Raw genomic sequence first — 26,131 nt, 5'->3', positions numbered from 1 at the left:
TGACTAGCAAGCTATGAGGAAAAAAATAGCCCCAACTCCTGCTCTTCACCAGCTAGGTCAGCAGGGCCTCCAGGACGGACTGATAGAATTATGAGATAGAGAAAGAGGATGGGTGCCTCATGGCCTAGTTATATGATTTTAGAACATGGAATGGAGGCAATAGTAAGAGTGACCATTAATCTGAACCTCACTTAGGAGACATTGATGGGGATGCCCAGGCTGGTCTCCAACCCAAGAGACACTGAGCTTAATTCAGATATGCCCACTCACCTGAAGATTCTGTGATCACTCTCTCTTTTTTTAGAGAGAGAGAGAGAATTTTAATATTTATTGTTTTAGTTTTCGGCAGACACAACATCTTTGTTTGTATGTGGTGCTGAGGATCGAACCCGGGCCACACGCATGCCAGGCGAGCGCGCTACTGCTTGAGCCACATCCCCAGCCCCACTCTCTCTTTTGACAAATAAAAAATTTCATGTTAGTTCCTCTCATTCTCTACTGAGCTGTATCTTCAATGACTGAAGTAAATTTGACCCTGAGATACTCAAGAAAAAGGGGTTCATTTTTTTATAACAGTGCTTGACATCAACATCAAGCTTGGGAGTCATTAATAATGGCCCCTTAATGTGAACCTTAACACATACACCTTCTTGCAGTTAGACCTTTTCTGCGAACAGGAAGACAAAAAGGGGAAGTACAGATCTTTTCCAAACTGAAGGAAGATAAATAGCTATACCAACAATGCTGGCTTGACCCAGATTTTATGGCAGACCTAAACATGTTCCCTCCAAGACTGAGAGATAAGCCGCCTATGACTCCTCCTCCAGAAAAACCAAAACCTACACCTGCCACTGTCATGGTATGTCCCAATACTATTCTTCCTCACCTAGCCCTCCATACCCAGGAGAGATGGGAATGGAATGGTCAGAAACTGAGTTGATGAAACAAAGAATGTCATAGCCTCTGGTGTGTGGGAATAGCAAAACACCTGTAAAAAGTTGGAAAAGATTTAAATCCTTTCAATTAATTAATTAGTAGCTACAGGAACAGTTACACTATCTAGTAACAGTTATTCTCCAAAATGGAAGATTCCTTAACTGTAAGTCAGGATCACATTTGTCTATATTTTCAAGAAGAATGCTGTTTTTAAAGCATTCAGTCTGGTAAAGGTACATCAAAATATTAATCAGTCTGGTAAAGGTACATCAAAATATTAAAAGGCTAGTGGATAAAGCAGTTAATCAACAGTCCTGCCTCAGTGTCACCACAAAATCTGTCAAAACAGCTATTTCATGACTATTGCCTGATCTCGGTTCTATAAACCATTTCTTGTATCTATTACAAATATTGATAAAGTCAGAGGCTAAGAACCAGGGAACAGGGAAATGTCTGCTTAAAATGGTCTAACTGTTAAAACATCTTGAACAAAACCTTACACTAACAATACTAATCATATGGTGGCCCATGATAAGCTGTCACAAAATTCTGAGCCCCTTGGAAAATAAGATACAAGGCCCTCTAAGGAAAATCAAGCTGATTAGTGACCAAAAGTCACCCCTAGATGATCAGCATATATTAGTAACTGAATAAAATAGAATAAGTGGATCTGGGAGGTAAAGATTGTGGAAAACTTCCTTATCACTCACTACAGCTTAGCTCACAAAGAGACCAGGGGTTAATCTTCTTTGGGGCAACTAGTCTCTCCCATCTGATGGTGCACTTTCATATTTTCTCTTTATTAATTAAAGTTCCATTTCATGTTACTTAAAACTGTGTGTGTCTTGTCTAAATTGTTCCAAAAAAAAAAAAAGACACAAAAACTGAGGACAGGAAAACTTTCCTGTGCAACACTTTGACATAAAATTAGTGCTTGAATATATTCTTGATGTATTTGTGTGTATGTTTATGTGTTCATGTGTGTGCATGGATACACAAGTCTATCTTCTATTTCTGGCCAAAATGAAGGGAATTTAGAATATTAAGAGTAATGATTGTGGGGCGCTGGGGTAGTAGCTTAGCGGTAGAGTGCTTGCATAGCACATGCGAGGCCCTGGGTTCAATCCTCAGCACCACATAAAAATGAATAAATAAATAAAACAAAGGTATTGTGTCCACCTACAACTAAAAAAATAAACAAAAAAAAGAGTAATGATTGGGCCTAAAATAATACCTGAGAGAAAATCAGTGCTTCTTTTTTCACAGAGGTCAATGGGAAATATAGGTCACTTAATAAAATGCAAATATACGTCACTTAATAAAAGGGTTTTATGACCAAAATTGAATTGTTAGATATTGGAGCTGAGAGACACTCTATCATGTCTTTGAATGTGATTATCCCATTGTTGATCACTTATAAAAATAAGCATATTGTGTTCCATTGATCTGTGTGTGTCCATTTTTATATTTATTCCATAATATTTAAGTTATTATAACTTTCTTGTATATTTTGTGATGCCTCCAGCTTTGTTCTTTTTGTTCAAGATTGCTTTAGTTATTTGGCATCTTTGTGGTTCAATAGGAATATTAAGATTTTTTTTCTATTTCCATGAAGAATGACATTTTAGCCCTATTCATGATAGCAAGGGTATTCATTAAATTATATTTCCATCAACAGATGAATGAATAAAGAAAGGTATTACATACATACAATGGAATATTATTCAACCATTAAAATATGTAATCCTGTAATTTATGATAACACAAATAGATATGAAGACAGTTATATTAAGTAAAATAGCAAAACACAGAAAGACTAATACCGCATGATCTCACTCATTTGGAATCTAAAAAAAATTATCACATAGAAATTGAAAATAGAATAGTGGTTACCAGAGACGAGGGAAAGTATCAGAAAGGAGGAATGGAGAGAGGATGATCAACAAATTTAATACTACAGATAGAAGGAATAAACTCTGGTTTTCTATGGCAGAGTAGAGTGAATATACTTAGCAATAATGTATTATTTATCTCAAAACAGCTAGAAGAAATGATTTTGAGTGTATCAACATAATGATTAACTTCAAAAGTGATGGATATGCTAACCACCCTAATTCAATCATTACCCAAAGTATACATCAATCAAAACATCCAATTTTTATGTGTATGAAGGAATATATCAAATGAATTCTACTTTTATATATAATTATAATCCACCATTTAAAACAAATAAATAGAAGTGAGACCAGTAGAGGAGAGGAAGAGGGTCAGGAGAATGGAGGAGAGGAAAGAAGGGAAATATTAGGAAATGAAATGGAGCAAATTCTGTTATTTGCATGGAAGGATATGTAAAATTAACCCCACTATTATGTATGATTATAATTTGCTAACAAAACAGAATAAGTCATCACATTGTACACTATAAGTAACATACAATTGCAATGTGTTAATAAAAATATTCATAGTAAATTAACATATTTCCACCTCTGCCATTAGTAATGATGAAGTAAAGTCCAAAGTTTCAGAAGTCTTATACTTAATATTTTTAAATAATTATACTGATTAGATGATAAGCTTGGAGAAGTTCAGCTCAGTGTTTCCTCTGTCTACTACTGTAGCCCAAGCATTCTGCATGCTACCCAGAAAATAAATGTTAAACAACAAATATTTTTTGAATACATCAAAAATATTAAGCAACATAAATGACAAACTAAAATAGCAGTAAAAGCACTTTACTATTATGCCATACAATTGTGTGTTCTAGTTAAAACAGAAAAATATACTATGAAGAGAACCAATTGGCCACCACTTATAATAAAGATTCATTATGAATCTTCTAATCTGGCTTTTAGAAAACAGAAGTAAATATTTATTTGAATTGCACTTATCCTAATAAGATCTAAGGAAATGGAAAAAAAGTTACACTAACAGCTTATATCTAACAAATATACTTCTACTTCTACCAGAATAGTTTGACAGTCCTTAACTGTCAGAGATTACCATTTAAAAGCAGGGGTAAGGATTGGGCTGATGAATTCTATTTATCCATAATTTATTATTAAGGACATTTCACTCCCTAGTATATCATTTTGAGAGTCCCAATGTGAACATTAACATTGATTCTCAAATCCTTAACTGGATCCATAATCTACATTCACTTAATATCTGATTTTAGGAACATATTAGTGCCTTAATATAGAAATATATTAGATAAAATACCAACTTTGAAGATTTTGAACACATTCATAACAATGCCATTAAATGAACTAACAGCAAGGGTGAGTGATGTTTGCTTCTTCACCTTCCATGTCAAGGATAAAGCAAAAATAAGAATAACAGAGTAAAGAAAGAAAATGGAATGCTAAATATTGTCCAAAACAAAGTTTTTTTTGGTTTCTAAAATCAAATTGTGGTTAAGAAAGAATTGATATTTTCTCCAGAGACTAATGGAGGAACAAGAATTTTAAAGAACAGATATAAAACCCAGTGTCAAAACCCTGAGGTGACTGGGGAAATCGTTGGTAATAGAAAACAAAACCTATTGCTTTCAAATGAGCTTTTGTACTACTTAGTCATTTCCAGTGCATTTTTGAAATGCATCTTCATAAAGTTGCTACTTTCATCTTAAAAACACTGAAAAAATGCAGTAATTTCCATTAATGTTAAGGTTGAATCTTAGATACTTAAGGAGTCCTAGCCCTTTATCAGCTTTTCAGCTCCTTTAAATGACAGAAATACCTTACTGTGCCCCTGTTTTTTTAAAAAAAAGAAATATCACCCAAAGAGCTTCCTTTCTGACTTGGAACTATGAATTTTTTGTTGTTGTTTTGCAATTTGCTTCTGAATTACCCAAAGTCAGGGGATCATCTTATTCATATGGCTTCCATAAGTAATTTAATGTAATTCCTGCTTTTTACATAATCTTTGAGTTCTGGTATTCCACTAATTCATTCTGACATTTGAAAACTTATAGTACAATGGAATTAAAAAAAACACATCCTTTTTAATCATGCTTATTACAGACAAAAAGCTCCTCAATGTAAGTAGATCTGACTATGACCTGGTCTTTTAAAAGGCTGACTTCACATTTGCATTTTTAAACTCATCTACACTACTCTCCATCTTCACTGACCTAACAATTTACACCATTCAGTCTACCAGGAATAGATCAAAATTGATGCTTATGAGCTTATGAATATTAAAATGGTAAACCAACAAGATTTTGAGATCTCCTTATACACCCAACTTAATGCATTTGATATTTTCCATTTGAAACTGTAAACTGCAGCTAAGAACCTATATCATATAAGTATATTTATACATATAATGTATATATATACAAATATACATTCAATACATGAGAATATCTGTAGTAACTAGCAAATCTGACTAAATGGAGTATTTAGAGATCAAGATTATATATATATATATATATATATTATATATATATATATAATATATAATATATATATATATATAATTATGATATGCATTGATATCTTATTTACCCCTGCATATAAACTACATTAACTATTTAAACATTTACTTTTTCACAGATGTTCATGCACATTTCATTTTGTTTAGGCAGTGTATTAGATGCTGAGTATGTAGTATTGAGAAAAGCATAAATATGGTTTGCATTCATGGAATTTACAGTTTAGTAGAGAAGACAAACATCACAAAGAGGAGAAAAAAAGCAAGTAAATATAAGAAGATAGATGGATGGATGGATGGATGGATAGATAGACAGACAGAAACTAGGAAGAAAAAAAACCTGGGGTAAAGTGATACAGAAAAAAGGGAGTTGGGAATCCACTTAGATATAATGGTCTGAGAAGGTTTCTCTGCGGAGGCAAATAATTGCCTAAGGCTTAAAGAATAAGAGGAAACCACACATTCATGGAATTAGGAGAGATTATTCTAGGTGGAGAAATCACATCTCTGATAGACTCAAGACAGGGAAAAAGTTCCTCATGTTTGAAGAAATTAAAGGCTATAAATTACAGTGGATAAGATGGAGAGTTGCTCAAAAACATGAGGTTTCAGAGGTAGAAATGAGTCATACTGGTTCCAATTTAGCCACTAAGAGATTTAGATTTTATTAAAAATTCCAAAAGAAAGAATAAATATACTTTTGGAAGGTAAATAATGAAAATTGTGTTTTGATCCATGGATTGAACTATGAAAGAAATAATGAACATTTTAAGGCAGTTCAGGAAGGAGATGATAAGTAACTTTAGAATGGTGACAATGGGAATGAAAAACAGCATGTGAATATGGATTAAACAAGGAGACACATCACCTGGCACTGGGGGCACATGCCTGTAATCCCATTGTCTCAGGAGGCTGAAGCAGGAGAATCGCAAGCTCAAAGCCAGCCTAAGCAACAGCAAGGCACTGAGCAATTCAGTGAGACCCTGTTTCTGAATAAAATACAAAATAGGACTAGGGATGTGGCTCAGTGGCTGAGTGCCTCTGAGTCAAATCCCTGGTACCAAAAAAAAAAAAAAAGAGAGAGTCACATATAGGGACATTTATGGATGCACCATTTGTAAAAGGAAAAAAAAAAGAAGGAAAGAAATCACAAATACCAATTGAAATGAGAATAAATAAAGTGTTATATAATCACAAAATGCAAAATTATAGAGAAGAGAAAATAAATGAACTACAACAATTCAGAACAATATAAATAAATATCAGTAATATAATGTTAAACCAAAAAATCCAAAAGACAACGTGTAACACACACACACACACACATATGTTTCTATAAAGTTGAAAAACTACACATTATATTATTTATGTATATTTGTCTATGATATTTCAAAATTGGTACTTAAAAGACAAGAAAATGTTAAATGATACATTCAGGATATTGTTCATGTGTGATATGAAGAGGCAAGAGATAGAATAGGGGAAAATCACTTAAGATATTATTATATTCCATTTTTAATGTTGAATGGTAGTTTCACAGCTATTCAAAGTATAATAAGAGTGATGGCAGTGAGATGGCAAATAGGAAGGGCATATCCTCATTCCCCAACAGAAACAGCAATTTAACAATGATATACGAACTGAAATATTCTTATGAGAAGTTCAGAATCCAGTTAAGAATTTACAATATTCTAAACGAGCACAAAACTGAGAATAATCACATGGAAATTGGTAAGAAGAACAATTTGTGTCAACTCTTCCCAAAACTGGCAAAGCTCCACACCAACAGCAGACTTGATCATGTAGAACAATGGATTAGTAAACTAAAAGACAGGTCATTTGAATTTACCTAGACTAACAAAAAAATGAAAAAGAGTAAAGGAAAGTAATGGAATTCATGAGGCATGATCAAGTGGACAATATGAAATTATCAGAATGATATGAGAGACAGAAACAGAAAAAGAGAGAATATGAATGGTGGGTATCTTATTTAAATAATGGCAGACAACATCTCAAATTTAGGGAGGGAAATGGAGATCCAGATGCATTAAACAAAAACAATTCCAAGAGGGATGAACCCACAGAGATCTACACTCACAAATTACAGTCAAATTTTAAAAGTCAAAGTGAGAGAAATTTGAAAACAGGAAGTTACTCATTGTATATAAGGGAGCCCCCATAAGATTATCAGTGGATTCATCAGCAGAGTTTTCACATGCCAGGAGGAGGTAGATGAATGACACAAAGGGCTAAAAGAAAAAAAATAAATAAGCTTCCCACCAATAATACTTTTACCTGGAAAATCTGTCTTTCAAAAATTAAGGAAACACTGGCCAGAGCAATTAGACAGACAAAAGAAATTAAAGGGATACACATAGGAAAAAAATTAAAGGAATACACATAGGAAAAGAAAAACTCAAATTGACACTATTTGCTGAAGATATGATTCTATGCCTAGAAGACCCTAAAAGTTCCACCAGAAAACTTTGAGAACTAGTAAATGAATTTAGCAAAGTAGCAGAATATAAAATCAATACCCATAAATTAAAGGCATTTCTGTATATAAGTGACAAATCCTCAGAAAGAGAAACAAGAAAAACTACCCTATTTACAATAGCCTCAAAAATATTTCAGAATTAATGAAAGAGGTGAAAGATTTATATAATAAAAATTACAGAATATAAAGAAAGAAGTCAAAAAAGATCTTCGAAGATGGAAAGATCTACCTTGCTGTTAGATAAGCTGAATTAATATTATCAAAATGACTATATGACCAAAAGCACTATACAGATTTAATGTAATTCCAATCAAAATCCCAATGACATTCCTCATAGAAATAGAAAAAGCAGTTATAAAATTCATCTGGAAAAATAAGAGACCCAGAATAGCTAAAACAATTCTTAGCAAGAAGAGTGAACCTGGTGGCATCACTATATCAGACTTTAAACTATACTACAGAGCAATAGTAACAAAAACAGCATGGTATTGGCACCAAAACAGATGGGTAGGCCAATGGTATAGAATAGAGGACACAAAGACTAACCCACAAAATTACAATTATCTCATATTAGACAAAGGTTCAAAAAACATGCATTGGAGAAAAGATAGCCTCTTCAACAAATGGTGCTGGGAAAACTGGAAATCCATATGCAACAAAATCAAATTAAATACCTATCTCTCACCATGCAAAAAACTCAACTCAAAATGGATCAAAGACTTAGGAATAAAACCAGAGACCCTGCATCTAATAAGAAAAAGTAGTCCCTAATCTCCATCATGTGGGATTAGGCCCCAAATAAGACTCCTATACCAAAAGAATTAAAATCAAGAATCAATAAATGGGATGGACTCAAACTAAAAAGTTTCTTCTCAGCAAAAGAATCTGTGAGATGAATAGAGAGCCTACATCCTGGGAGCAAATTTTTACCCCTCCCACATCAGATAGAGTACTAATCTCTAGGGTATATAAAGAGCTCAAAAAGCTAAACACCAAAAAAAAAATACTCCAATCAATAAATGGACCAAGAATAATATACAGTCAACAAATATATGAAAAATGTTCATCATCTCTAGCAATTAGAGAAATGCAAATCAAAAATACTCTAATATTTCATCTCACTTTAGTCAGAATGGCAGCTATTACAAAGATAAACAACAGTAAGTGTTGGCGAGGATGTAGGGAAAAAGGTATACTCAGACACTTCTGGTGGAACTGCAAATTGGTGCAGTCAATATGGAAAGCAGCATGGAGATTTCTTGGAAAATTGGAAATGGAACCACCATTTGACCCAGTTATCCCTCTCCTCAGTCTATACCCAAAGGACTAAAAACAGCATACTACAGGGATACAACCACATCAATGTTTATAGCAGCACAATTCACAATAGCTAAACAGTGAAACCAACCTAGATGCCCTTCAATAGATGAATGGATAAAAATAAGTGTGGCACATATACACAATGGAATATTACTCAGCAATAAAAGGAATAAAATTATGGCACTTGCAGGTAAGTGGATGGAATTAGAGAAGATAATGCTAAGTGCAGTTATCCAGTCTCAAAAAAAACAAATGCTCAATGTTTTCTCTGATATAAGGAGGCTGATTCATAGTGGGGTAGGGAGAGGAAGCATGGAAGGAACAAATGAACTTTAGATAGGGCTGAGGGGTGGGAGGTAAGGGAGGGGCCATGGAGTTAGAAATGATGGTGGAATGTGATTGACATTATTATACAAAGTACATATATGGAGACACAAATTGGTGTCAATATTCTTTGTATATAGCCAGAGATATGAAAAATTGTGCTCTATAAGTGTAATAAGAATTATAATGCATTCCACAGTCACATATAAATAAAATAAATAGATAGATAGATAGATAGATAGATAGGGCTGGGATTGTGGCTCAGCGATAGAGCACTTGCCTAGTGCGTGCGAGGCCCTGGGTTTGATTCTCAGCACCACATATAAATAAATAAATAAAAAGAAAGGTATTATTTCTAACTACAACTAAATTTTTTTAAAAAAAATAAGGAGATAAAGACTTTTTCAGAAAAAAAATAATGCAGAGGGAGTTCATCATTATCAGAACAAACTTTAAAAATTTTTTTGAAAAGACATTTTTCAAGTTAAAATTAAAGGAAGCTAAACATCAATATGAAAGCAAATCAAGCATGAAATCTATCACTCTTTAATATTAAATACAAATTTGATAAATTAGACAAAGAAAGAATATACCTCACCACAATAAAGGCCATATATGACAAGTTCATACTTAGTATCATAGTCATTGATGAAAAAACGAAAACTTTTTCTCCACAATTAGTAACTAGGCAGGGATGCCTCTTGTGTTATTTCTATTTAATATAGTACTGCAAATCATTGAGTAATTAAGCTACAGAAAGTAATAGAAGTATCAGAATCAGTAAAATCATAAAAGCAACCCAACTGAAAAAAGGACAGATGTTGAGAGCCACAGCCGAAGGGGCCCCAGCAAACTTCCAGCTGCCAGTAAACTTCCAGAGGGTGTAAGTGTCCAACCAACAGCACCACCTCTACAGGAGACTGCTACTAACACCTTTCTATCACCAGAGGATGTAAGTGTCCAACTAACAAGGCCACCTCCATATGCTGGGAGGTCCCCAACCCCCGCAGTTGATAGTTGGGATCCTGAGACAAGATCTCAAATATTAACATGCCCTGTATTTGAGGCAGGAGGGCAGCGATTTTACCAAGTTTTAAATTTCAAAACAGTGAAGCAGCTAAAAGAGGCTGTAACAACCTATGGTCCTCAAGCACCCTTCACTGTAAGCATGGTCGAATCCATTAACAACTTGAACATGACGCCAGCAGATTGGGCTAATATGTGTAAAGCTGTGCTAAATGGAGGACAGTACCTGTTATGGAAGGTTGCCAATGAGGAATTTTGCAAGGAGACGGCTAGGTGAAATGCAGTAGCTGGTTATCCTCAGAGAAATCTAGATATGTTGTTAGGAAAGGGACCTTATGAGGATCAGCAGCAACAAATTGCATATGATCCTGGCGTATACGCACAAATTGCTGCAGATGCAATTAAGGCATGGAAGACTTTACAAGGACATGGAGGTTTACAAGGTCAATTATCTAAGGTAATACAAGGAGCTAATGAACCTTATGCTGAATTTGTAGATAGGCTTATTCAAACAGCTACCAGAGTTTTTGGGAATACAGAACAAGCAATGCCATTACTAAAACACCTGGCTTATGAGCAAGCGAATCGTTGGTGCAGAGATATCATTAGACCATGGAAACATGAAGATTTAAACACATATATTAAATTATGTAGAGACATTAATGAACAAGAGCAAGTTGTGGCAGCTGCAGTAAAACAGGCTTTAGATGCCAGAGACATTAATGAACAAGGGCAAATTGTGGCAGCTGCAGTAAAACAGGCTTTAGATGCCAGGCCAAGAACATGCTACAATTGTGAACAAACAGGACATTTTAAAAGGAATTGCCCCATTGGAGGAGGGTTTAACAACACTAGGTATCAACGGAGTAGAATACCAGGTATTTGCCCACGATGCCGTAGAGGGAGACATTGGGCTAATGAATGCCGTTCTCAAACCACCATAGAGGGTACTCCATTATTAAAAAACGAACAAGGACCAGGTGTTTATCCACGATATCGTGGAGAAAGGCATCGGGCTCCATTGCCAAAAAATGGACAGGGGGGCCCAATGCTCCGGGGCCCAAAACCACAAATATACGGAGCACTGGAGGAACCCAGCAACCCCATCAGGGTAGTGCCCAGGACACATTGTCCATCAGATCCCTCATCAGACAAACCAGAGGGAGCGCAGGGTTGGACATCTGCGCCTCCGCCAGAGCAGTACTAACTCCAGAGATGGGAGTTCAAATCATTCCCACAGGGGTGAAAGGACCTCTTCCCAAAGGAACAGTAGGCTTATTATTGGGACGCAGCTCTTCTACTCTAAAAGGACTTATGATAAGTCCTGGGGTAATTGATCCCGATTATGAAGGTGAAATAAAAATTATAGCCAGTTCTCCAAAGGGTATATAAGTAATTTCACCAGGAGATAGAATAGCACAGTTACTAATAATACCCAGCCTACATGATAAATTTTCCAGTCATACTGTAGAAAGAGGTTCCAAGGGATTAGGCTCCACAGGTGTAGATTGGGCTATGCTTTCTTTAAATTTAGATTCTCGCCCCATGCTAAAACTAAATATTCAAGGACATGAATTTAATGGGCTACTGGATACAGGTGCAGACCTTAGCATCATCTCTCGTCAAGAATGGCCAAAACATTGGCCATTACAACAAGCCACTCAAACGCTTCGAGGCCTAGGAGTGGCGACTAATCCCCATAGAAGTGCAATGGTATTAGATTGGAAGGATCCTGAAGGATGTGAAGGAACTATACAGCCATATGTATTGGATCATCTTCCTATAAATTTATGGGGACGAGATGTCCCAGATCAATTAGGTTTGACATTAACAAATAACATCAACCAAAATGCACCCACTATTATGACTAGACAAGGTTTTAGGAAAGGAAAAAGTTTAGAAAAACAAGAACAAGGTATAGCAGCACCAATACAAATAGATCAAGGAACAGACAGACATGGGTTGGATTTTCAGAAAGGGCCACTGAGACAATAAAAATTACTTGGAAATCAGAAAGACCAGTATGGGTTCCTCAGTGGCCCCTGACTAAAGAAAAGATACAAGCAGCCCATGACCTGGTCAAACAACAATTAGCAGAAGGACATATACAACCTTCTGTATCTCCCCATAATACTCCCATTTTTGTCATCAAAAAGAAATCTGGTAAATGGAGATTATTGCAAGTTTTAAGAGTCATTAATAATGAGATGGTTATTATGGGACCTGCTCAATCAGGGATTCCTCAGTTGTCTGCTTTGCCAAAAACCTGGTATGTTTTAGTTATAGATATTAAAGATTGTTTTTTTTTTTCAATTCCAATTCATCCTGAGGATAGTCCAAGTTTGGCATTTACTATCCCTGCACTGAATCATGAAGGTCCTGATCAGAGATATGAATGGAAAGTACTCCCTCAAGGGATGGCTAACAGCCCAACTATGTGTCAAATGTATGTTAACAAAGTAATCCAGCCACTTAGAAATCAAAATCCTGAACTACAAATATTTCACTATATGGATGATGTATTATTAGCACACAAAGATAAAAACACATTGCTAGAATGTTATGCCACACTTACAAACTTATTAAAAAATTATAATCTAGAGATAGCAATAGATAAAGTACAATTAAATTTTCCAATTAATTATTTAGGAGTTCTATTATCCTCAACCATGGTCCGTCCACCAAAAATTCAAATACGAGTAGATCAACTCAAATCACTTAATGACTTTCAAAAGTTATTAGGAGACATAAATTGGATAAGGCCTTATTTAGGTATACCAACAGGAGAGTTGGGACCTTTATTTGATATCCTAAAAGGTCCATCAGATCCAAATTCACCCCGCATGTTAACGCCTGAAGCAAGAAAGGCATTAAAAATCATTGAAACATATATGGAAAATATGCATTTGGATAGAATTGATATAAGTTTGCCTTTATTATTCATTGTACTACCAACAAAAAATATTCCTACAGGAGTATTTTGGCAAGAAGGTCCATTATTATGGATACATTTATCTTATTCTCCTAACACTATTCTTACTAGGTATCCTGAGGCTGTAGGACAATTAATACTCAAAGGAATAAAAGCAACAAAGGGAGTGTTTGGAATTTCTCCCAATAAAATTATTACTCCATATACTATGAATCAAATTGATGAGTTAGCTAATGAGTTAAATACTTGGGCAATAATCATGTGCAAATCTAATGTTTCATTTGATAACCACTTACCATCGAATCCTTTATTGTCTTTTTGGTCATTGCATCCTGTAATGTTTCCAAAAATGACAAGAAAAACACCTATCATGAATGCTCCAAATATATTCACTGATGGGTCAAATAATGGTACAGCAGCAGTAGTTACCCCTGATCAAACTTTTACATTTTTAGTACCCAAACAATCAGCTCAAAAGGTAGAGCTTAATGCAGTTTTACAAGCTTTTGTGATGTTTAAAGATTCTGTATTTAACTTATTTTCTGATAGTCAGTATGTAGTTAATACTATAGTATCTCTTGAAGATGCTGGTGGGATTTCCCCTTCTTCTACTGTTTTCTCTTTGCTTTCCACTATACAAAGTCTAATCTGGGACAGAAAAGATCCATTCTTTATAGGACATATCAGGGCACATACAGGATTGCCTGGAGCCCTTAGTTTGGGCAATGATTTAGCAGATAAAACTGCACATGACATACATATTTTCTCTACACTAGAAGAAGCTATAAATTTTCATAAAAAGTTCCATGTCAATGCTAATACTTTACAAAAGCACTTTAAAATAACTAAGGAACAAGCTAGACAAATAATAAAACAATGTCAAAATTGTGTGACCTTTTTACCACAAGTTAATCTTGGAGTCAATCCTAGAGGATTGATACCTAACCATATTTGGCAGATGGACGTCACACACTTGCCAGAATTTGGAAAATTAAAATATTTGCATGTTACAGTTGACACTTCTTCTGGATTTTTGATGGGCTCCCTTCATGCCGGAGAAAAAACTAAAGATGTTATAGCTCATTGCTTACAAAATTTTGCCACTGTGGGTGTTCCAAAACAGTTAAAAACAGATAATGCCCCTGGTTATACTTCTACCTCTTTTAAACAATTTTGCTCAACATTTGGCATTACTCATATAACAGGAATCCCATACAATCCACAGAGACAAGGCATAGTTGAAAGAGCTCATCAAACTATTAAAATGTACTTATTAAAGCAAAAAGAAGGAATTGGGAAGGGGTATATATTCCCCAAAGATAAACTTAAAATAACCCTTTTTACTCTAAACTTTTTAAATTTGGATTCCTCAGGACTTAGTGCTGCGGAAAGGCATATGTGTCCAAAAAATGTACATAAGCCCAAGGTACTTTGGAAGGATATTCTAACAGGACAACGGAAAGGTCCTGACCCAGTAATTGTCTGGAGTCGGGGGTCTGTTTGTGTGTTTCCACAGGGAGAACAGCAGCCGATTTGGATTCCAGAGAGATTAACCAAGGTCCTGACCCAGTGATTGTCTGGAGTCGGGGGTCTGTTTATGTGTTTCCACAGGGAGAACAGCAGCCGATTTGGATTCCAGAAAGATTAACTAAAGCGATTTCTACAGACCAAAAAGAAGATGATTTGGCTCAAATCCATAACAACTGATATCCAAAACTCCAGTTTGGCTATTCTTACATCTGCAACAGAACCAGGATGCTTTTTTCAATATCTATTTTATTATTGCCCTTTGCCATATCATGAAGATCTATTTTGTTTTTTGAGCTCATACAGACCTAGGTTAATGTTTTGCTGATCAGTTCTATTTTTTGACTATAGAGTTTTTAAACATTGCAATGGAGATTTCACCTGTAAAAAGTTATAAGGCCTTTACTATAATGTTATGTGTTGTATGTATTATATTATGTGTGCACACTTGTGTTTTGTGTTATATGTTTGAATGTACGTATGTCCATATATCATATATGATGAGCACTCATGATAAAATGGATCCAAATATTTTGTTTTTTCATGTGATTTGTATGGTTTAATTTAAATTTGGTAAACAACTGTTGAGGATTGTTTTAATATGTAAACAAAAAAGAAGGTTAACAGATCTGTTTGTTTACTTTCACCTTTCCTTTTCATTATATTTAATAATTCTCTTGAAGACAATGTAAATTGTTAAGAAAATTGTTTTCTTTTAGTGCCTTCTGTAATGTTACATAATTTTTTCTTTAGCCATTATTGCCAGAATTCCTATCTTCATCCCAGTGCTGGTGAAGTCAAAGATAAAACCAATCTACAGCTTCTGCAATAGCCATCACTGAACTGCTTGCAGAACTTGCCTGGACACATTGTGAGCTCACCTGTATGCATTGTGAACTATCTGTTGGTGCAGCGACTTGTGGTAGTGTTGGGGTATTTTTGCTGATGATGTCATTGGTGGTACAATTTTTCCAAAAGGAGCCGTCAATTGGCTTGGTGTATCTTCCTCCCTTCTGCTTGTCATGATCGTCCAGCTAAAATTTGGGGGCCAACAGAGGTGAGGCAAAGAACCTCACCCCCCCGCTGGTACAAAGACCTCTCCACAGGTGTGGCTGTATACTGGACCGGTAGTCAGTGACGGGTAAGATCCAATTGCAATGGTACCAACCTAAGGACCATATGTACTATTGGACAACCTAAGGCAGGCACGGTCCCTAAGCCACATGCTTGTTGTTTAAACAGAGAGGGGGAGATGTTGAGAGCCACAGCCGAAGGGGCCCCAGCAAACTTCCAGCTGCCAGCAAACTTCCAGCTGCCGGCTGATGATTGGCTCACAGCGGCCCCAGCAACATCTAGCTGATTGGCTCCTCTGCGGTGATGCTCATTGGGCTGTTTCCCTGCCCTTTCAGACCACGGAGCTGCTCATTGGGGGACTTTTTTGGCTCCGCCCACGTGACCCAGCCAATCGGCCTCAAGAGCAGGAGGATTGTGGGAGGTGGAGAGAAGCTGGTGTGAGAGAGAGAGGCTTGTGGAAAGCCGGTGGTGGCAGTTGAGGCTCTGAGGGTTTTTCCTGAGAGGCTGTTTTGTTTGGCGTGTGTGGTTCTAAAAATAAAGTTAGTTTCTTTTGACAAGTGGCTCCTGATTGTGCCCAGCCAGACTGCGGCAGACAAAACTTGAACAGACATTTCTCCAAAGACATAAAAATGGCCAACTGATATATGAAAATATACTCAACATAACTAATTATCAGGGAAATATATATATATATATATATATATATATATATATATATATATATATATAATATCACTTCATACTGTTATGTTTATTATCAAAATAGTAAAAGACAATGTGAAATTGGAAATTCACATGGAAAAATTGAAACCCTTGTACATACGCTATTGGTGGTAATTGAAATGGCGCAACTTCTATGGGAATTATCATTGTAAATGACTCATAAAATTAAACACTAACACTACCATATAACCCAGAATTCTCCCTTCTGGTTATAGATGCAAAAAGAAATGAAATCAGGATCTCAATGCGATATCTACATTTCCATCTTCATAGCAACATCATTCACAATAACTAACATAGAAAAAACACAAATATCCATCAAAGGATGAATAGATAAAGAAATTGTGGTACTGTGTATACATATATATTAATTTTTTCTGGCCTTAAAATAGAAGGAAATCCTTCCATATCTGATGATACAGAAAAACTGGGAGGGTAATACGCTAAGTGAAATTAGCATAGTCACAGAACAATCAAGACTACTCTACAATATTCAAACTCATGGAAGGAGAGAGCAGAATGGTAGCTATCAGAGACTGGATTGATAAATATATTTCAAAATAAATGAATTCTAGAGATCTGATGTATAAGATTTTGCCTACAATTAACAATACTGTATTAAGTACTTAAACATTTGTTAAGAGGATAGATAATTTTAAGTGTTCTTACCACAATTTGAAAATTGTTGTAAGAATTTATGAGATAATTCTAGCCTCTCATAAATCAAAATTATTAACATAATCTTGTATGCTTGGACATTTTTAAAAATAAAAAAAACATTGAAAATATATTTAAATATTAGAAACCACAGGACACAATGGGAGAAATAAGAAAGGAATGAATCAAAGATGCAACTACATTTCTGACTAGTTACTCAGTGGATGTCAGTGCCATTTGCTGAGAGACAGAGAGAGAATACATATGGATGGAGACATCAAATTCAAGTTGTTTAATAGTAGTATAAGATACATATCTGGACCTCAGCATAGATGTATGGTCCAGAAACAGACATTTGGAAGTTATCAGAATTTATTTTGTGTTTGAAGTTATTAGAATGAATGTCACCTAAAAAAAAAGTGTCTAGTGATAATAGAATAATCAGTACCTAATTCTGGAGAATTCTAACATTTAGAGCTCCAGTAGAGGAGAATCAACTTGCAAAGAAGACTCAAAATTGCCCAGAATGAAAGAATCTCTGCTGTCAAGTTACATAATACTAAGAAAAAAAGAAAGTAACCTAACTTAAAAATACAGAGGTCCGTGGAAGCTTCAGCAGGAATGAATTTGTGAAAGAATAAGAACATAATCCAGACCTCAATTAAGAAAATTTTCTAGAGTTCACTCAGTCACAAGAATAATAAAAATAATAACTTATAAATGTAAAATTCTTTAAAATTTATATTACCATTGTCATTATTTAATCTTTATAATAATGCAACCCTGAAATACAGACCTTGTATAATGTTTCTATTTTGAGGATATTGAATAAACAATGACGTATAAAATTAGAAGACTAGTCAGAAATGAAGTTGTGATTAGAACTCAGCTCTTCTGAGTTAGGGACAAACCTTGCCATGTGCCAAGCCCTGGGTTCAATCACCAGTATTGGGAGGAAAAATAAGCTTCTCTAATTTCAACTCTTGTTCTGTTTCTTACCAGAAGAAGAATCAAGGATAAAATAAATAAATGTTTACAGAGTATTTTCCAATACATCAGAGACAAAAATTCAAAAGAAATATTCTGATGGTGGACTTGGCACTATTAAAGCACATCATGACAATTCATCAAGCACCAATATGTAGAATAAAACACAGAACAAATTTTCTGTTGATGGGCTTTGATTCGTAAACAAAATGAAATTTTCTGCAAATATTTTAACCACTAGATGGTAGTGTAAAGACATGAAAGATTCTCTATTGCACAATGTCTCTTTGATTGCAATCATTATCTACTCAAAACATGTGAACCTCATCAAGTCTTAAAATGAATAAAAGAATTGCCTGCTCAAGTCTTAAAATGAATAAACGAATTATTTTCAGTAATAGGGAAACTGTAAATGTAAACTGATAAGGTAACTGAGAGTGGAATGCATTTGAAATATAAAATTAGAGGAGAATATGAGTGTTATGGACAAATTATAATCAGAGAATTTTGAAAGGTTGGGGAAATGGAAATTAAATCAATAACCTGGCTTTGCATTTTGAAGTGATATTTTACTACCTGACACATTCATTTAATTGAAGGCCAAGTGTTGCCTTAAAAAAATAAGTTTGAGGGTACTAGTTTAATACAAATCATTATTTTAAAATGAGAAAAAATGTTAAGTTTTAAAATATTTACTTAAAAATTGTCCTGTAATCCCAGAAGCTCAGGAGGTTGAGACATGTGGATCACAATTTCAAAGCCAGCCTCAGCAATGGTGAGACACTAAGCAACTCTGTGAGACCCTGTCTTCAATTAAAATATTAATAGGGCTGGGGATGTGTCTCAGTGATTGAGTGGCCCTGAGTTCAATCCCAAGTTCCCTACCAAAACTTTAATAACTAGGAATTTGTTTCATTCATTTTAGAGGAATAATTATTTTTGAAGGGAAGTTGGGTGGACAGAGCAAGATAGCAACTAAGATACTCTGGCAATTGTCTCCAAAGAGACACATCTAGTTGTATTGCAATTTTTATACTAAACTGTCTTCTTAAGAGCTAATTAAATCAGCTGAAAAATCACGGTGCCTGTTTTTTAGTATAATAAAACAGAGAAAATACACATATTGAAGAAAGAAATAAGGCAGGAGTTCCCATATTGCCCCTCACCAAAGTTTAAGTAGCACAACTTAGAGAGGAGAGCTCCCATTTGAGGGAGGGAGAGGGAATTAAGCCAAGGCCTTAGTCTTTAAACCCAGTACCAAACCCTCCAGAGTGAGACCAGCATTGGGTAGAAATCAAAGGTCCTGTACACAGGACATTGTTGATGGATGTCTAGACTGGCCCCGGGATCAGGTGGAGACCTGCTCACTGATGGGACAGACTTGAGTTTTGTCCTACATCATTCATTGCAAGATTTTTAATGGATCTGAAGCATGCACACACACCTTCCCCAATGCTGCAGATCCCTACTGCAGTAAGACTAAAGTACAATTCATCTTAGGATAAGCCTTGGTGGCAAAGCGACCGACTACCACCCATCCCCATTTTGGCAGCACAGCTATTACAGGATTAGTGCTTGCAGATTGAGCTAGAACTATGCCTGCACTAGGCAGAGACCTGTGCCCTAGTGGAATGGACCTAGGTTTTGGCCTATATCACCAGTAGCTGTGTTGTGATCTTTGCTGCACTTCTGAGACAGTGCAGGTCATTGTGGTTGTAAGATTCAAGTTGTATCCAGCCCAGCATCAGCTCATATGGCAAAAGGAATGAATTCACTTATACTATTCCAATATTGAGCATCATTTCATGGTGTTAAGACCCTATTTTCTGGGGGTAGTACAGTGTAGAAAACACAAGATTTTGCCCTGAAACTTAATGTTGGGCTGATGAAACATAACACTGGTCAGAACCCAACAAATCTAATACCAAGGCCTGCCTGTGGATGGAGCCACTAGAATAGCACCTGTGCCAGGTGAAGACGTGTTCCCAATCCATCAGACTTCTATTCTAGTTATCATCACCTGCAGCTGATTGAAGCACTCTTGTGGCTATGAGTTCATTTCAGCATTAGGAAACCCATAGTACTATAGGCCTTGACACTTATCCAGTGCTACACTGGCCTTAGTGTTCTTTGGGATCAAGTTGTGACAAAGTTAGCAGCATGGGGCTGGTCCATCCATGGTGATTCTGTCCAGAATTCCACAGTGCCTGACTAGATGGCTAACTGTGAACTAGATCTTTAGTCCTACTCCAATGCCAGCAAGAGGCAAATGGGGATGAACTACACTTCCTAGAATCTCCCCAGTCTCACCTTAAAAACATATCAACTATGGATTAAAAATAAACCTTTACTTCAGTGGAAAAGATGAAGGGGTATGAAAGTAAGGGAGGGGAGATGGGAACAGGAAAGACAGTAGAATGAATCAGACATAACTTTCCTAGGTTCATATAGAATACATGACCAGTGTAACTCCACAACATGTACAACCACAAGAATGAGATTCTACTTAAAATAAGTTATATTTCATGAATGTATAATATGTCAAAGTACATTCTACTGTCATGTGTATCTGAATAGAACAAATAAAAAAGTAAAACAAGAATAAATCTAGGCTTGGATTACCCTCTAATAATGAGATGGTGAAAACAAACCAAGAGATAATTCCAGTAAAACCTGGACCTGGGAACCTGCACTACTGAAATAGTGGAAGTAAATACAGACTCAGGGAAACTATGCAGCCAACTTAAAATTTCCAGAGAGGCAGGCACAACCAAAGCCAGATTAGGAAGACTGGAACAAATATCTAATCCTTCAAAACCTGAATATCATCGTACACCAAAAAGCCTCAAGAACTTTCAGGAAACCATGACCTCATCTAATCATTAAAATGGCTGACAGAAATTGACCAGATAGAAATATATGGGAGATCTCACAGAGAGTTTAAGACAACTAGTTTAAGGGAACTCAATGAACTTGAGGAAAACATGTAAAAATATTTTAATGTTTAAAAGAGAAATTTAACAGAGAAATCAAATCTATTAGGAAAAAATGTACTCAGATAAATGAAAAACATGATAGAAAGCATTAATAGCAAGATAGATCAAACAGAAGAAAGAATCAGTGAACTTGAGGATGAGATATTCAAACATTCACTGTCAAAGAGGGAAAAAAGAATGGAACATATTGGGAGAGTATTAAAAGAAAATATCTGGGTTGTAGTGTTTCAAGAGTAATTTGAGAATGCAAAAGTGTAAAAATCTTATTAAAAATGATAACAGAGAACTTCCCAAGACTAAATGATATAAATATCCAGAGTCAAGAAGGTTAAAGGTCAATAATCAGATTTAACACTAAAGAGTCGACCCCAAGATAGCTTATAATCTAGCTCTAAAAGATATTTTCAAGGCTACAAAAGTAAAGACACCAACTATCAAAGTCCCTCGGTCCACCTGAGAGAAAACATGTGAAAAGAAGCCTTGTGGGCCAAAAGAGTGGCATGAGATTTTAATAATGCTTAAGGAAAAATAAACCTGCCAAATAATAACACTGTACCCAGCAAAACCATCCTCTAAAAATTAAGAATAGATAAAGACCTTCCTAGCTAAACACAAGCTGAGAGTATCTTTAATATAGCTGTCCTACAAGAAATGCTAAAGGAAATTCTTCAAATGAAAAAAAAATAATAATAATAAAAGAAGAAGAAACAATAATGAGTAAGGAGAAAAAGGTAGAAAACTCAGTGTTAATATTAGTCATATAGGAAATTTCAGAATGTTCTAATATCATGAATATGGTGAATAAGTCAGTATCTATACTAAAAAATCTAAAATAGCAATTAAAATTAATATTACCAAACTTAATATGTGTGCAGGCTTGCTATCCCTGCTACTCTATAAGATGAGGCAGGAGGATACCAAGTTTAAGACCAGCCCTAGGAAATTTATGAGACTCTGTATCAAAGTAAAATAAAAAAGGCTGTGAATGTAGCTCAGTGGTAAAGCATCCCTGGGTTCTGTCACCAGTAATTTTAAGAGATAGATGGATATAGAATGTAAAATGGAATATTAAATATTCAAAGTATGGAAAGAAATGGAGTGTAAGGGTACAGTTTCTTTCTTCCATATGCTTATTAATGCATTATAGTTGTACATATTTTCTTCCCTCCTCAAATGAGATTTGATAGTACATATTTGCACATGTACACAATACAAAATGTAACAGTATAATTTGGCCAGTATCACTCCCAGCACTTCCCCACTCCTTCCCCATCTCCCAACTCTTGGTAAATTTCTTCTACTGATCTGCCTTTGATTTAGATGAGATCCATCTCCACCTTTTTTTTTTTCTATTTTTCTCTCCAGCTTCCACTGAGAATAAACATCCCTGGAATTCTACCCAGCCACAAAAAGAATGAAAACATGACATTTTCTGGCATGGAACTAGAGAAACATAATACTAAGTGAAGTAAGCCAAACTCAGAAAGAAAAGGGTTGAATGTTTCTCACATGCAAAAGATAGAGAAAAATGTGGAATGAAAAAGAGGGGGGATCTCATAAAAATAAAAGGGAGAGGAATTGACTAGGGGAAAGGGATAAAGGGATAGGGAGGAGAGGAGGGAGGGAAAAGGGAAGTGCTGGAGAATTAAATGGAATACATTACATTATGTGCACATATGAATATGTCACAATGAACCCCATTATTAGGTATAATTATAATTCACCAATAGAAGCATTTTTAAAATATATCATTAGAAATAAATGCACTAGAAGCTAAAATCTAACACAAAATATCAATGAAACAAAGGGCTAGCTCTTCAAAAATATAATATTGACCAAGTCTTAGCTAAACTAAGAAAAAGAGAAATGACTCAAAGTCAGAGATGAAATGGAAGACTTAACTAGCACCACAGAAATGCAAAGGATCTTTAAAGAACTATACACCAAAATATGGCAACCTAGAAAAAAATGGACAATTTCCAGGACACCTACACTTTATCAAAATTGAATCGTGAAGAAAGAATTCATCAATGTTGCATGATACAAAATCAATATAACAACATATTAGAAATATTGTTCACCATTATCAAGCAGTATTCATGCTAGGGATGAAAGGATGATTTAGCATATGTAAATCAATAAACATGGTATACTACATCATCATAATGAATAATAAAAACCATATGACCAAAGGGAAGGGGTATGAGGGTAAGAAGATAATAGAATGAATGGCACATTATAATCCTATGTGCATATATAATTACATGACCCATGTAATCCTACATCATGTACAACCATAAGAATGAGAAGTTATACTCCATTTATGTAATTATGTATCAAAATGCATTCTATTGTCATGTATAACTAATTAGAACAAATAATTTTAAAAAAATGATATGACCATCTCAATAGATGAAAAAAATTCAGCTTATAATGTTCATCATCTCTTCATAATAAAATCACTGAACAAATTAGGTGTACTGTTAATGTCTTACTAAATGAAGAAAAATTGAAAGTTGCTTAAAATTGTGACCAAAAAAATGATGCCCACCTTCATCACTTTTATTGAATGCAGTGGCAGAAGTCCTAACCTGAACAATGAGGCAAAAGAAAGAAACTGAGAGCATATAAGTTGGAAAAGAAGTCAAACTATCACTGATTATAGATTATGTTATCCTACATATAGAAAATTCCAACAAACCTACTGAAATTATAACTATTAGAACTAATAAATGAATTCATCAATGTTGCATGATACAAAATTAATATACAAAAATGATAGTGTCGCTATATACCAATCGTAAATTATTTGAAATAGAAACTAATAAACCAATCTCATGTAAAATAGCTACAAAATATAATATTTAGAAATAAATTTAAGCAGAAGTGGAAGTTCTCCATAATAAGTATCATAAGACATTAATGAAAAAAATTGGAAAGAACACAAAAAGGATATCCTTTGTTCATAGATTGGAGGAATAAATATTGATATTAAACACATAAAACCCAAAATGATCTGCATATTTAATGCAATCCCGTGGAAATACTATTTGCATTCTTCACAAAACTAGAAATAACAATCTCAAACATTTATATAGTATTTCAATACACTTCAAATACCCAAAGCCATCCTGAGGAAAAGGTTAAGCAGGAGGCATTATACCACTTGAGTTCAAAATATACTACAAAGTTGTAGTTACTGAAATTACATGATATTGAAATATAGATACATAAACAAAGAGAACAGAGTAAGAATCCAGACATAATCCACAGTGAATTGATTTTCCCCAAAGTTCTAAAAACAGGCATAGGAGAAAGATAATCTTTTCAACAAATGATGCTGGCAAAAAAATTGGACATCCACAATGAAAAGAATAAAACTAGACTTTTATATTTCACTATTTACCTAAATGAACTCAAAATAAATTAAATATTTAAGTGCAAGATCTGAAACTAGAAACCACTAGAAGAAAACAGAAGGGAAACCCTTCAGGGTATATAGTTTGCCAAGATTTTTAGGATAAGACCCCAAAACACAAGAAAAACTACCAAGATTATACAAATTGGATTAATTCAAACTAAAAATCTTAGCACATCAAAGGTAACACTTAAAAGAGTGAAGAGACAAACAATAGAATGGAGAAAATACTTTCAGCCAAGAAGAAATTGACACCTAGATTATAAAAAAGAAGTCCAAAAACTCAATATTGAAAAACCAAATAACCATTTAAAAATGGGAAATAAATGCAAATAGATATTTCCCAAAGTGGGACATATAATTTGGCAATAGGTATATAAAAAGGGGCTCAACATCACTAATCACAGAGACATTTAAATTAAAAAAAAGTGAAATATCACTCTGATTAGCTATTCTCATAACGTCTAAAGGTAACAAATGCTGGTGAGGATATGGAGAAAAGGGTTGGTGGAAATAGAAATTGGTAAAGCTATTATGGAAAATATTATGGAGATTCCTTAATTAATTAAAAAATTAATTAACATGAAATCCCACAATTCCACTACTGAATACACTTCCAAAGGGAATGAAATGTTGTTGAAGAAATATCTCCATCCTGTGGTAATTGCTGCATGATTTACAATAGCCAAGAAATGGAAAAACTCCAATTATTTGTCCATAAATGAACAGATAAAGAAAATGTGGAACATATTTATGATGGAATACTATTTGGCCATAAACAGAATGAAATTTGCAACAACATGGATGGAACCAGAGTTATTGTGTTAACTGAAATAATACAGGTACAGAAATACAGGTGCTATATGATCTCACTCATATGTGGAATCTAGAAATATTTATATCAGGGATGCAAGTTTAGTCCAGTGGTAGAGCAGTTTTTCTACCATCCATGAGACTTTGGGTTCAATCATCAGCACCTTAACATAAATTTAAAAAATAACTAGTTTTTCATAGCAACTGAGAATAGAATGGTAATTATCAGAGGCTGGGGAAAATAGGAGTGTTGAAGTGATTGGGAAAATTTGGCCAATGAGTACTATTTTAGTTCACTAAGAGTAAGAAGTTCTGTTGTGCTATTGCATCAGCTGGGTGACCATAGATAAAAAATAATGTACTTTTTATTTCACAAAGCTGTAAGAAAAGACTTTGAAGATCTTTACCATAAACAAATACTAAATATTTGAGAAATATTTGAGAAAACTTATATGTTTAACTTGATT

The 26,131-nt window shown here is 34.8% G+C and overlaps 1 protein-coding gene across 1 annotated transcript in view; it reads right to left on the bottom strand.

The window, feature by feature from the left end:
- The window catches only part of LOC124091538 (sodium/hydrogen exchanger 2-like), a 63,178-nt gene that overhangs the window by 10,328 nt on the left and 26,719 nt on the right, over positions 1-26,131 (bottom strand). The window lies entirely within an intron of this gene.

This window comes from Marmota monax, unplaced genomic scaffold, assembly GCF_021218885.2.
Source record: "Marmota monax isolate L192 unplaced genomic scaffold, Marmota_monax_Labrador192_F-V1.1 WCK01_AAM20220418_F8-fsc00212, whole genome shotgun sequence".
NCBI classification, from domain to species: domain Eukaryota; kingdom Metazoa; phylum Chordata; class Mammalia; order Rodentia; family Sciuridae; genus Marmota; species Marmota monax.
The sequence above is the reverse complement of the archived record's forward strand: the minus strand, read 5'-3'. Positions and strand labels throughout refer to the sequence as shown.